Raw genomic sequence first — 15,534 nt, forward strand, 5'->3', positions numbered from 1 at the left:
TTTCTGCTTTGTGCTTTCACCCACACCTCTGACTTTACGGGGGGCTGTCCCCCACTACCTCTCTGAAAAAAGAGTTAGCTTACAGCTCCAGTTAATAATTCCTGGGTGTGACAGTGTTTGAACCTACAAACTCCTTTGGAAATCCTCTAGCCTGCCTGAATAGGTTTTTCCGGCCACATGTGATTGTTCAGAGCCTCCCAACTGTGAGAGGCAGGAGATGTTCTAAACTGTCTAAACACAGATTCTTTTGAGTAGTTAAAAGATTGATTAGAAATTGTATTGGTGAAGGGTTTTTCACTTACTGGGCCAATGTTAGCTGCTAAGTCTCCATACCCCTTACCTACTGTGTCCTTGGCAGTGTATTGATTGATATAATGGGTGTATAGAAATGTAAGTAGTAGCCTCAATGTTTGTAACTTTGGACCCTTGAGTTAATTCTTTTCTTGATTGAGCCCACCTCACCATTGCCCTATAGGAACGCAGCTTTGTCCAATGCTTTTTTGGAGGCTGGTGCCTGACTTTGGAATAATCACCTTTAGAGAAATATGTTTCTTAAAATGTTAACAGGCCATGATGTAAATCACCTGAACTTTTGCATATGATAAGTTTGAAAGCCTGGCTTCAATTAGAACCAGGAACTGCTGTCCTTGCATGACTCCACCCCTTCCCCCATTATCCTCTATGCATAACTTATGGTATAAAAACTACTTTGGAAAATAAAGTGCGGGCCTTGTTCACCGAAACTTGGTCTCCCCATGTCGCGCTCTCTCTCACTCTGGCTGAGTCTCCATCTGGAGCGCGGAACCCACCATGCTTACTAATTATGCCTGGGCTTCTAAGATCCGACCAGGGAGGCCTCAGTGTCTCCTCTCCTTCGGGAGAACGGAAGGACGCCTGCGGCCTACGTAAGTGGGGCAAACTTCTTGTCTTGAAGTTTTATTGGTCTCCCGCGTAAACCAAGCTACTCAGCCTCTTTTCTCCACTGAATTTCCTCACTGAGCTATCCTCATACTATTACTCTTTATATCTTTGATAAATATTTAAATAAATAGGTTGCCTATGCCGTCTCTCCTTCGAATACCCTGGATCAGCCAGGGCTGGACCCGGGCAAGTACTGGCGTGGGTTGCCATTTCCTCCTCCAGAGGACCTTCCCAGAGAGGGGTAGAGGGGAGCTGAAACCTCTGGCCTACCCTGGTGTAGGTGGGGACTTGGCTGATCAAATACTGACCTACTTCTACCCAGTGGATACATGGTGCTTGCTCTAAGCTTCTGAGTGTCCACACTCTTCTGGTCACTTCAACCCTCCTCCCAGCACCCTGGTCCTGCCCACCATCAGCAGGCAACAGAGTCAGCCTCCCAGACTCAATCCCTACACCCCAACCCATGGAGGTACTGTCTAGTCATCCCACATCATGCTTGATAGAGACTTTAAATAACACCCTGCCCACATTTGCACCCATTTTTCTGACTCTCATGACCACTCCTCACATCGTCCTGCCACACGGGGTCAACTATCACCAATGGGTCCATCTAGGTGGAACCCTGAATATCCTTGACCGACTTCAGCACAGGCTGTGTCCACTGGAGTATCCAAGAGAGGGACCAGCATGTTCCTGGGTTGGGCAAGAGTTTCAACTGCATCTTGTTGACCCACAGTCTCATGGGAAGGAAAGGAGCCCAGAGAGCTGCCTTGTGTGTGTGGCCAAGTTCATTACTGTTCATTCATTAAGTATTCCCAGTACATCTCTTGGTGCATAAACTTCTCTGCCACATTGAACTTGGATGAGATTTCCTTTATCTGGTGAAATGAGGTCTAAACTTATGCATGTCATACATTTTTCCCTGTTTCTTCATATGTCAGGAGAGAGTCCCCACTAGCCCCCATTTCTACATGACTGTTATGGTCAGGGATGGGCATGTAGCATGAGCAGGAAAATAATAACCTTTTAATTTTAAGTTGTTGAGATATTCAGATTATTTATTACAGCCTAGCCCCGCCCTGACCTCCGCAGAACATGACTTCCTACCGGGCCTTGAGCAAGTAACCTGCTCACCCTGCCAGCCTCTCTTGTTCCACTTCTACAACATAGAATGATTCAACACTGAGACAGCGACTATTTTTTAAGTGATCAAAGGAGGAAGACAATTTGATCCTCTTGACAAGAGCTGAAAAGATTATTGAGAATACTCAGTGTAATATCTTGGTTAAAAATTTAAAAAGAATTTACTGTAAAATATGGAGAAAAAAACATTTCCTTAGTTTGATTTACAGTTGAGAAAAATATATGGTAGAGTAGCCATAAAATATCTGGAATAGGCAATAGCCAGCATTCAGCTTCATAGAGAAAATAAAAATATTCTCCTTAAAGTTAGGACTTGGACAAGATTGCTCACTATCAGTGCTATTGCTTCATGTGATTCCAGAAGTGCTAGTCCTTGATATTAGGGAAAACATGACATGTGACCTTAACATAAGAAACAATTAACTCAAAATATCATCATTTACAGCTGCTAACATCAGTTATTAGGAAAATCCAAGAGAATAAAATGAAACATTATAAGGTATAAAAGTAATATAGGGAATTTGTTCAATTACGACAGACATACACACCCCAAAAGGTGAGTGGATTTCTGATATACTTAGTAAAACAATTTGAAATGCCTTTAGAAGAGTGCTCTGGACTGAAGCCTATCTTCCCAAAATTTATATGTTGCAGTCCTAATGCCCACGGCGGTATCTTGAGAAGGGATCTGGGAGGTAATTAGGTTTAAATTAGCTCATTAGGGTGGGGTCTCCCTGAGAGGAGAGCATTCTTAGAAGAAGAAGTAAGACCACGGTCCCCAGGCTGCATGCGAATCCACAGCAAGATAGTGGCCGCATGCAAACCACGAAGAGACCTCACCAGAACCTGACCATGCTGGCTCCCTGATTGCAGACTTGTGGCTTCCAGACCTGTGAGAAAATAAATTTATTTTTTTTAAGCCACCCAGTCTATGGCATTTTGTTATGGCAGCCCACAGCTGAGCTGACAAAGAGGCCCTACAAACAATAGCCACAATCTTCTCCCGTGTTTCTTAGGAATAAATTTAGCAAAAAATATGCAAAACCTAGTTTTAAAAAAGTTCAAGATGCCACCAGTGGTACAAGGACTAAATGAACACACTATCTTTTATCTGCTTCTGCTGCTGCTTAGGACATATCAAAAATGGGCTTCAGGTGGTGCTCATGGTAAAGAATCCGTCTGCCAATGCAGGAAACATAAGAGACACCTGTTAGATCCCTGGGTCCTGGGTCGGGAAGATCTGGAGAATGGCATGGCAATCCACTCAGGTCTACTTGCCTGGAGAATCCCATGGACAGAGGAGCCTTGCAGGCTACAGTCCATAGGGTCGCAAGAGTCAGACATGACTTAGTGACTAAACCATTACTATCAAAAATGGAGATTTGGCAAAGCATCAGAATCAAAATACAAATTTAGATTAATCCTAGTAGAATCCCAGTGGGATATTTTGGGACTTTGACAAAATAATTCTAAAATACACTCAAGAAAAATAAAATGTGTTACAAAAAAAAAAAAAGGAAGAGTAATGTCCCCTGGAAAACATTTAAATATATGTACAGATATAATATTAATAATTCAAAGAATATTATATAGCTGAAAAAGACAGATTAGAGAATCAGTGTGGATATGGATTATTACCAAAAAAAAAAGAACCCCAAAACAGAAATAGACCTGAGGAGAATAACCACTTCAAATATGATGAATTTCAAGTCAGTGGCCAAAACTGAATTATTTCATAAGTGATGATAACAGAATAATCCTAGGAATGCATTTTGAATCAGGGTTAACCTAGGACTGAATATTCCTTACATTTCTGTGCCTTAAGTGTCTCATATATCTCACTCTAGTCTTGCTTGTATTTTTAAATATGAAATCAGCTAACAAGAAACAAATTAAGGAGTTTTCTTTCTTTTTCTTCCTTTCTTGTTACTTTTAATTAAGTTACCTACCTCTTATCTATTTACCTATCCACCACCTACCTTTGTGTGTGAGCAAATATTAATAAAACCATTAAAGGACATTCTCTGTAGTACTAATAGGTCAGGTTTAGTGATGAATTACGGACGATTTTCACTTTTACTTCATACCTCATTTTTTGTATAAAAATGAGAGAATGTCATTATTTAATTTTGAAAGAAAAATTATAAACACCTTTCCCCATTCTTGCCACATAGGAGGTGCTCAATATTGGATCATTTATTTGTCTGTTCTCTGTGTGCAAGTATGTTTCTCTGCCTCTCACTTTATCTCTATCACTGACTGAGTCTCCATCTTCCTTCCCCATCATACGTCATCCCTATCCTTCCCCCTCACACTATTCTTATCTCTGAAGATGTCTTGCTTTCTCTTCCCTTTAGACTCCTCATCTTCTCCCAAACTGTTCACACAGGGTTTGGAGTTGGATCAAGAGAGTCACATACAGAGTGGGAGTGAGCAGACATTCCCATGGGGGAGAAAGAGCATGACTTACTTATGGAGAATGGAATGAAGACTTGTGGCTTCTTGAACTTCCCCTGAGCATCCAGGAAGTGGCCAGGGTAGAAGGCATCTGGCTTCTCAAAGTGGCGTGGGTCATGGACGGCAGAACTCAGGATGGGGTACACAGTAATGCCCTAAGAGGACGTCAAAGACAAATGGGCCCACATGGCCATCAACAAAGAGCGGCTGGATTTTCAGCAGATAAGGAGCTTCACTTACTGTGTGGCTCTATAGTTGGTGGCAGGAATGTTGAAATAATTCTGCCCTAGTTGGTCAATAGTGTCCCATCCCTCCAGGTATCCTCACAAACCACCCTGATTCCTTATCCCCAAGACCCCTGGGTCTTCTTTATGATCTGTCGACTGAAAGGTTCACATCTGACTCAACAGAGCCCTGTAAGAAGCTGTCTCCAGGACTTCACACTGGGGCCTGAATATAATCAGATGGGTGCTGTTCATTGGGCAATTTGATACTGTTCATTGGGCAAATTGATACATTATATCAACTTGATACACAAATATCAGGTGTATCTAGATGCACCTGATCACCTAGATATCTAGGTGATACACCTAGAAACACCAATACTCAGTAACATAATCAAGGATGAAGATAAGAGTTAGAACATAGGCATTGACCTGAAAAATATATCTACAGAGTATGGTTATATTTCAAAATGAAAGCCACACACACAAATTGCAAATTACATTGGTATGGACATAAAGACCAGAGGGGAAGGTGACATGAATGCTGGACACATAAATTGCATAGTAACAGATGCAGTAGGAACCAATCATTGTGTTTATAGGTATATATAAACATATGGGTTCATATAAAGGAGAGATTATAACACAGATTATAAAACCAGTCAACTGTATCAGAGCAGATCAGATCAGTCGCTCAGTCGTGTCCGACTCTTTGCGACCCCATGAATCGCAGCACGCCAGGTCTCCCTGTCCCTCACCAACTCCCGGAGTTTACTCAGACTCACGTCCATCGAGTCAGTGATGCCATCCAGCCATCTCATCCTCTGTTGTCCCCTTCTTCTCCTGCCCCCAATCCCTCCCAGCATCACAGTCTTTTCCAATGAGTCAACTCTTTGCATGAGGTGGCCAAAGTACTGCAGTTTCAGCTTTAGCATCATTCCTTCCAAAGAAATCCCAGGGCTGATCTCCTTCAGAATGGACTGGTTGGGTCTCCTTGTAGTCCAAGGGACCCTCAAGAGTCTTCTCCAACACCACAGTTCAAAAGCATCAATTCTTCGGCGCTCAGCCTTCTTCACAGTCCAACTCTCACATCCATACATGACCACAGTCATAAGAAACGCTGGACTGGAAGAAACACAAGCTGGAATCAAGATTGCCAGGACAAATATCAATAACCTCAGATATGCAGATGACACCACCCTTATGGCAGAAACTGAAGAGGAACTAAGAAGCCTCTTGATGAAAGTGCAAGTGGAGAGTGAAAAAGTTGGCTTAAAGCTCAACATTCAGAAAACGAAGATCATGGCATCCGGTCCCATCACTTCATGGTGAATAGATGGGGAAACAGTGGAAACAGTGTCAGACTTTATTTTTCTGGGCTCCAAAATCACTGCAGATGGTGACTGCAGCCATGAAATTAAAATATGCTTACTCCTTGGAAGGAAAGTTATGACCAACCTAGATAGCATATTCAAAAGCAGAGACGTTACTTTGCCAACAAAGGTTCGTCTAGTCAAGGCTATGGTTTTTCCTGTGGTCAACTGTATAACAAGTTTCAATAAGTACATGGTACTTTTTTCAGCAAACATAACATCTTGTAAAGGTAAAAAAAGAAAAAAAATACAACAGAGCAAAAGGGAGAGGACTTTTCTATTTCTAAAATCTCCCTCCCTCCCACAAAAATCTGGAAATAAGAATTCTTCTTGTAGTCACGAACCTGACACAAACCATAAGACTGGAGGTGGCCAACACCTTCCAACCAATAGTCTGTGGCCCTCTGGTCTCACATTATTATTTGAGACCAGATTATATAATATATATAATGAGAGATAATAATTATCTCTCATTATTTGGGAAATAATATCCCCGGAAGTGAGTGTCCCTGATGACAGAGTAGGGTAGGCCAAGTGGGACAGAGTCAATGAATCTGAAGCTCATGGATGACAGCATCTGTATAAGGCATGTTTACCCGATCTTCCAGTGCTGGGAGATGGTGTGCACCAATTACTCTGTCGATTTCTGCCTGGACTTCCTCTAAGGATGGTTAGGGTGGGAGGAGGGTATGTCAATAAATATCCATAACAGTGGACTCAACCAAGTGACCTAAAAATGACCTGCAGCCTGATGGGAGGATCTTGTAAATTCTTTACTAAAGATGTTAGGCTACCATTCCTTCTTAATGAAAGCATCAAAAAGGAAGTTAGAAGCTTCTTTGAGGGAAGTCTTGTGTGATGTTTCCACTCTAGTTACAACATAAGGATAACTTGGATAAAGATGGGTGGGTGGAAATTCATTCAACACTTCAGGATGTGTTTTTTTCTTTTCAGCTAAAAATGAGTTGCAGGTAAAACTGGTGTCATCTCTTTTTGTCCCACTCACATGCTATGTAATTTTATATACGTCATTCCCCACTCTGGCCTTAAATTCATTCTTGTGAAATAACGGTGTCTGATCAGGTGAGAGCATCTCCAAGTCTGATCTGCAGACCATTAACTTGAATGGAGGGGCTCTTTAATTAATTGTAAATGGGCAATATACTTCAGAAAGTCAAGTTTTTTTGTCAAACTCAAAGAGTAGCTGTCAAAAACCATGTACTTTCGTAAACTGGCGTAATCCACTTCAAATGCTTTGTGCTTTTATTATAAGCCCAAATAGCAGTGATTTTTTATTTTTCAGACTACTCAGGACAAAAGTTATTTGTCTTAGTTCATCAGACAACCACCTTCCAGTATGGCCTCAGGGACACTCAACCCTCCATCGTCCCCACCTCCCATAAGCCCAGCTCACCTAAAGACATCAGGATTTTTAAGGAGTAGAAACCCATAGCTGAGAGTGGCGCTGGAGGTCTCTGTGCCAGCAATGAACAGTGAGAGCACTGTGTTAAGGAGATTTTTCTGGTGAAACTCACTCTCAGGATCTGAGTGCTCCTAGAGACAGTGATGGACGCTTCTTAATGTCTCGCCTTGCAAAGATTTCACTTTTTAGAGTCTTCTTCCCTCTCTACCAGCACCACATTCCTCTGTGCCCATCATTCTTTTTCCTGATCTGTTTTTCTCTAGCCAAGGCCAATAAGATACTAAAAGGGTGAGCTCTGGAGCCAAAGCTCTGGATTTAAAACACAGGTCCTACTGTGTGCCTTTATGCAAGAAATAAAAATTCTATGTGCTTAGTTTATCAGGTGGGTTGTCATGATATAATGTATAATAAGCTCAATGGGCTTCCCTAGTAGCTCAGATGGCAAAAAATCTGCCTGCAATGCAGGAGACCCAGGTTTGATCCCTGGGTCAGGAAGATCCTCTGGAGAAGGAAATGGCAACCACTCCAGTATTCTTGCCTGGAGAATTCCAATCTGAGGAGCCTGGCAGGTTACAGTCCATGGGCTCACAAAGAGTTGGACACAACTGAACAACTAACACTTTTACTTTTCAAGCTCAATGAATGTAGAGTTTAAATTGTTTATATTGTTGTTCTCGTGTTGTTGTTTTTCTGTCTTTGGATGTCATTGCACTCCTGTTTGGCCCTTGCAGCTGACATTCCAGAGATGCGAATGAAGACATTTAACAACTGCCAAGCTTCCCTGGTAGCTCAGCTGGTAAAGAATCTGCCTGCAATGCAGGAGACCCCACTTGGATTCCTGGGTAGGGAAGATTCCCTGGAGAAGGGATAGGTTCCCCACTCCAGTATTCTTGGGCTTTCATGGTGGCTCAGTCAGTAGAGAATCTGCCTGCAATGCTGGAGACCTGGGTTGGGAAGATTCCCGCTGGAGGAGGGCATGGCCACCCACCCCAGTATTCTTGCCTGGAGAAGCCCCATGGACAGAGGACCCTGGTGGGCTGCAGTCCATGGGGTCACAAAGGGTTGGATACCACTGAGCCACTAAACACAGCACAGCACATGGCACATGCCAGACCAAGCAGAACAGCCACTGGTCTCTATCAATCTGCATATACGTGGAGCCTGACCAATCAGAACAGACTTGACTCTGTCAGAACTGGGGAAGGAGTGAGCTGTGTCTCAGAGAGAGCTTACTGGACACATGTTAACTGCTTAATTACCAGCTCTTTAAAGGCTGCTGGGAGGAAGGCTTGGGGAGGCATAGGAAAAAATGGTGGGAGATTATGGACCTTGGCTTTCTTGCTAATCCTTAGGGAAATATTTCAACATTTAAAAAACATGTGATCACATCCAAAGATATTAGTTCAATGTCAGTACAGTTTCCATCACTCCGTTTCCCATCCCCAATGCCCATCTGGGGCAGGTCTTGTTTTGTCCATGCAAAGCAGGAAGGAATCCTTGAAGTCCTTAGGGCCACTGGGATCCAGCATCTTCTGGTGCCTCTCCCTGTTCTCAGTGATAAAATATTTCACCTCTTGAATCATGCTGTACAAGCACGTGTGTGTGCCAGGAAAGTGCTTTAAAATGCCCGGGGAGATTTCCAACACCTACAGGGTGCAGACAAGGTCCCAGAACCCATTATACTCGCTGGACTCGTTCTGTGAGTGTTGATGTTCTGAGCTGCACATGTAGCAACAACAACAAAGGCTATTATTTACCATGCAGACTTGGAAGGTGTGCCTCCCACCTGAGCATACTCACTCACACACATACACTGACACTCACACACACATTCATACACACACACAGTGCTGCATGGACCTCTGCATCCAGCCCCAGTCACCGTCTCATCTGCTGAGGTTTCTTCTCTCGAAGCCCATCCTTGTCCAAGGCCTGATTCTGACACCCAGACTGACGGATGGCTTCACCTGGGAGGGGTCAGGGCTTGGAGTGTGCACATAAAACTGATCTCTCAATGCCTTCTGCCTTTGGTGATCAGGACAGAAAGCATCTGACCTCTTCCCAGGGTCTACCCACCCTGATTCCTGGCCCACCGTGGAATCTTTAGCCTCACCTGGCTATGGAAGGAGCTGATAATGACAGAGCCTTCATTCATTAAATGTAGGAGCTGTAATAATTGAGGGGCCTGGTAATTAAAGTGCTTGCCAAAGACAATGGAGGAGATGATGTTCGCAGGGATGGAGTTCAAGAAGAAGTGGGGATCCAGGTAGGTCCCTGAGGAGAAGAGGTCTGTCATGGGGGTGCCCTGTATTGTCCTTCCAGGAGACTGACCTGACTGGTGCCAGCCTAGCTTGTTTGATGGTTTTCCTCTTTTTTTCTTTGCTTTCATTGTTCCTCTCTGTCTCCTATTTTTCTTTCTGGGAATGTCCACATCTGTGTCTCTTGTAGTTTTTCTTGCTCTCTGTCTTAGGCCGACTTTCTCTGGTCTTATCTTTGACTCTTTATTTCAGGCTCACCCCTTCTTCTCCGTTCTCTCTCCAACTCCCCATCTACCCTTGACCTCACTGACACTCCATGTTCTTCTGACTCTGTATCTCTCTTTACCTTTATCTTTGTATGGCTTTTTCTTGCAGTTTCTGCTCCCAGATTCATTTTGCCAGTGTCCTCAGTATCTCTGTCTTTTGTTTTCTCTCTGTCTCTGGTCTCTTGTGCTTCTGGCTGCTTTCTCTGCCTGTTTCTCTCTCTGTCTCTGCTAGTCTCACTTTGTCTCTCTCTCTACCATTTTCTGTTTTTCTGTCTATGTCTCCTTCTCTCTATTCCTGAACCTGTCTCCGCATTTCTCTCTTCTTCTTTCTGTCCCCATCTCACCCCCACCTCCACCCAGCCCGCACTCACCCTGGGATTTCCGAAGCTCCTCCACCAGACACTGAGACTCCTCCTTGATTCATTCCTCAATACTGTGCTTCCCCATCCCAAAGTCCTTCATGGTGGTTACAGAGAATCACTGTAGAACCTTCCAAGACTTTCCATTGGCAAACCCACACCTGATGGTGGGGCATGAAAGAAAGGTTTTGAAGGCGCATGGGATGTTCCCTCCTCCCCTCCCTAATCCTCACCCTCGTCCCCCACTCACCTGATCCCTGGAAGACAGGGTCAAGGATGGTGACTTGCACTCGGCCAGAGAACGCCTTGGCCTAATCCACCAGGGCCTCCCTCATCACCTCGTACCCCTACAGGATGACAGCAGGCCGAAACCCCAGGTGAACGGTAAAGACATCCCCGTATTTCTCCTGGAGCTGTGAGGGCAGAGTCCAGGTCTCACTCTCTAACTCAAGAGACGGATCTCCACCTAACCCCTGGATCACACCTCCCAGTTAGCCTACCCTGCAGGCTGCAGCCCCATCAGGGAAGAGCAGAGACTGGAACTCTGTGGTCTCCTCCGAGCCTCACATATATTACCTGACCCCGAGTATCCTCCTCTCTTGGCTTTTCCAAGAGCCCTCCTAGCTTTGCTTTTAAGAATTACGGAGACTCCTACATCCAAGCTATAGAATCTCTTCTTCTCAACCCACACAGGACCACAGCTCAATGTCTCAAGTCTATCAGAATCTCTCTCTTCAAAGGAAACCCTCCTACACTGCTGGTATAGCCACTATGGTGCAGCCACTGTAGAGAACAGAATGGATGTTCCTCAGAAATACTAAAAATAGAGTTTCCATATGACCCCGCCATCCCACTCCTAGGCATATGTCTGGAGAAAACCATAATTCAAAAAGATACATGCAGTCCAGTGTTTACTGCGGCACTATTTACAATAGCCAGGCCATGGAAGCAATGTCCATCCATAGAGGAGTGGATAAAAAAAGTGTGGCACATATATTCAATGGACAATTACTCAGCCATAAAAGAGAATGAAGTAATGCCATTTGCACTGACACAGATGAACCTGGGATTGTCAAACTGAGTGAAGTAAGGCAGATAGAAAAGGCAAATATATGGTGTCACATATACGTGGAATCTAAAAAAAATGGTGCTAAAACACCTAGACACAGTAACTGAGTCACAGATGTAGAAAACAAACTTATGGTTACCTAGAGGGAAAGTGGGGAAAGATAACGTGGGAGACTGGTTTGACATATACTCAGGATAATATACAAAATAGGTAACTGATACGAACTTCCTGCATAACACAGAGAAGTCTACTCAGTTCTCTGTAATGACCTATATGGGAATGGAGTCTAAAAGAGAGTGGATATATATGTGTGTGTGTGTGTGGCTGATTCACTTCGCTGCACCAGAGACCAACACGCCATTAGAAATCAACTATTCTCCAATAAAAAATTAATTAAAATTGTGAAACAGAAATTGTCACACAAAAAACATACTTACAGTAACCAAGGATAAAAGAAGGGAGGGATTACTTGGGAGATTGGGATTAACACATATACATTAATAGACATAAAATAGATAACTAATACGAATTTACTGTACAGCACAGGGAACTCTACTCAATACTCTATAGTGACTTATATGAGAAGAGAATCTTAAAAAGAGTGTGTGTGTGTTAGTCACTGAGTCATGTCCAACTGTGATCCCATGGACTGTAGCCCACCAGGCTCCTCTGCCTGTGGGATTTTCCAGGCAAGAATATTGGAGTGGATTGCCATTCCCTTCTCCAGGGGATCTCTCAACCCAGAGATTAAACCTAGGTCTCCCACACTGCAGGCAGATTCTTTACTGTGTGAGCCATTAGGGAAGACCATAAGAAGAGTGGATATATCTACATGTATAATTGATTCACTTTGCTAGACAGCAGGAACTAACAAAACATTCTAAATCAACTATACTCCAATATAAAGTGAATTAGAGAAATGATACAGGACTTCTCTGTGGTACAGTGGGTAAGAATCCTCCTGCCACTGCAGGGGACACAGGTTTGATCCCTGGCCCGAGAGGATTTCACATGCTACAGAGTAGCTAAGTCCATGTACCACAACTACTGAAGTCCGTGTGCCTAGAGCCCGTTCTCCTCAACAAGAGAAGCCACCACAATGCGAAGCCCACACCCTCAACTAGAGAGTACCCCCTGCTCTCTGCAACTAAAGAGAGCCCACAAGCAGCCTCAAAGACTCAGCTCGACCAAAAATTTTAAAAATTTTGTTTAAAAAAGAAGGTCTTAAGAAGGAACTCTTTCACTGCACCTTCCAAAGTACTAATGATCATTATCTATCCTTACTATGACTACTTTTTGAAAACCCATTTGGCACTTGTTATTAAACTGTACAGGGAACTGTGTTAAAAGTTTGTTTTTTTTTTTAAAGAAAAGATTCTGGCACCTTAATGTTGACTGCAGCACTCTTCACAATAAGGAAGAAACAGAAGCAAAGTACATGTCCATTGACAGAGGCTTGGGTAAGAAGATATCGTGTATGTATACAGTGAAATATTACTTAGCCATAAAAAAGAACAAAATAATGCCATTTGCAGCAACGTGGATGGACCTAGATTATCAAATGAAGTGAAGTAAGAAAGAGAACAAGTATCTTATGATGTTGTTAATATGTGGAATACAATTTTTAAAAATGATATAAATGAACTTATTTCCAAAATAGAAGAAACAGAGTCACAAATGTAGAAACAAATTTATGGTTACTGAAGAGAAAATATAAGGCAGAGAGGCAGGACAGGATAAATTAGGAGTTTGGGGTTAACATACACACCCATCTATATATTAATATAAAACAGGTAATCAACAAGGACCTCTATATAGCAGGGAACTCTACTCAATATTCTGTAATAACCTATATGGGCAAAGAATTTGAAAAGAATGAATATATGTATATGTTTAACTGAATCACTTCTCTGTACATCTGAAACTAGCACAAGAGTGTAAATCCACTATACTCCAATAAACTATTTTAATTAAAAAAAACAAAGATACTTCTTTCTTAACTCAACCCATCCTCCACTCCTTCTCGTAGGAATTCTGGTAGCTTCTCTATCCCATATCTAGGGCCAGATCATGGCTGGAAGAAGACAGCTCCCAAGGGAGTCTGGGGAACCCCATCCAAAGTTGACCTGCCTCCCTGAGCTCCCTTGCTAACTGGGAGCTCTTTCCCATTCATCCACCTCTTGCTTTCCACCCCCTGGTGCCCCTTCCATCTCACTGCCTACAATGACTTGAGTAAATCCTTGGGGTTCATTTGCAAAATGTTTCCCAGGACGGGCAGAGTCCAGGGTCCAGTGGGGAGGTGGCCCCGGGAGGCAGGGCAGCCCCAGAGGAGCAGGAGGCCAGTGAAGAGAATGAGAAGCAGGATGGCAGAGAGAGCCATGGTCCATGCCTACCTTCCATCCGATGTTCCTCTAAAAATGTAGATGTCTCTGTTCTTTGTTATTTTGCCCGATGGGTGTGGAGGTTGTGCCAGGATCCTGCCTTGGCAGAACTCCTGCTAACTCTCCAGAGACAAGACAGAGCCCAAAATTTGCAGGGGTTGCAGAGGCCATGAAGTTTTATCATCTCAGCAGATCCCAAGCCAGCTCCCCACGGGCCTTTGATGGACTGGAGTTGTGGCCTGGTGGGCGATGCCATTGAACAGAGAGCACGTCCCCCACGGAAGAGGGGTGGTGCCAGCTGAAGGAATTTGTAGGGGCTGCACTTAGGGTGGTGGCCCTGCAAGGGTGGCTCTCAGACATTTTATCTGTGAGTTGCATTGGAACATAAGAGATTAAGCTTAGCTGGCCAGCAGAAGTGGGCCTCCTGTGCCCACTGGGGACAGGGGGTGTGTCTGCGCATCTGTGGAGCATGAGGTGTAGAGGAGGAGGCGGGGTCTGATGGAAGACCTAACTCCGTGTGGTCTGGGTTTAGGGGTTCATTGCTTTTTTCATTCATCCATCAGCAAATATTGTAGATACCTGTCTCCTACCACACACTGCCTCAAGTGCTGACGGTGGAGTGTTAAACAAGACAATAGGTTTTCCCTCAAGGAACAGGCATTGAGATGAAGCAGTTCTCACCTTCTGGAATGATCTCCAGTGATCTGACAATCAATGAGTCGTCTATAAGCTGGCAGGGATCACCACCAGACCCAGGGATGTCAGGCTTCTGATGTTTATTTGCAACTTGGGGCATTGGAGGGGGGATGTCAGGGAATCCAAGACTCCTGTATAGAGCCACACAGCTCAGGGGCCGTGGGCTGAGGTCCTTCATGGGAGGAAGCGGGTGGGAGAAGCAGGAAGATAAATAAGAAGGAGGACCACTCTGTGTAACCCATGGTCTACAACATGGATGTACCTCAAAAACACCACACTAAGTGAAAGAATCCAGACACGAAAGAACACACATTGCATGATCCGTTTATATGAAATGTGCAGAATAGCAAATTCATGGAGACAGCAAGCATTTGATTTTGCCAGGGGTTGAGCACAAGGGAAAGTGGGGAATGACTACTAAAGGGTACCAGGCTTTCCTCTGGGTGATGAAAATGTTTGAAACTAGATGATGGTGATGGCCAGGATTGTGAATGAACTAAGTGCCACCTTGTTACACACTTGAGATTGGTTAGTTACAAGATATGAACTTCATCTTCATTTTAAACTCTATCTCAGGGACAGAGAGGAGCTGTGTAAAGAGTTTGGGTTCAAGAGCCAGGGACCCAGAGTGTGAATCTCGCTTCTCCACTCATTAGCCAGGTCACCTCAGACTATGCTGGTCATTGCATGGCCTCTGTTTACTCATCTGTACAATGGGCATGATCATTGTACTCACTGCATAGGGCTACTGGAAGGACTCAAGTGAGCTCATGGATGCACAGATCATGGAGCCCAAGGTGTGGACAAAGGGAGGCTGTGGTTATTCTCAAGATGGGAATAGTCACTTGGGTAAGCTCTGGCCTCAGAGGCAGAAATGCCGAGAGATACTGAGGCAAGTTTTCATTCTTTGCCTCATTTATTTAGCCAAATATATATATATATATATATATATATATATATATAT

The 15,534-nt window shown here is 43.8% G+C and overlaps 1 pseudogene; it reads right to left on the reverse strand.

Moving 5' to 3' along the window:
* LOC104995376 overlaps nucleotides 1–13,873 on the reverse strand; it is a 28,388-nt pseudogene extending 14,515 nt beyond the window's left edge.
* Between the last annotated feature and the right edge of the window lie 1,661 nt (nucleotides 13,874–15,534).

The sequence above is a fragment of the Bison bison genome, unplaced genomic scaffold (assembly GCF_000754665.1).
Source record: "Bison bison bison isolate TAMUID 2011002044 unplaced genomic scaffold, Bison_UMD1.0 scf7180017864280, whole genome shotgun sequence".
Taxonomy (NCBI): Eukaryota; Metazoa; Chordata; class Mammalia; order Artiodactyla; family Bovidae; genus Bison; species Bison bison.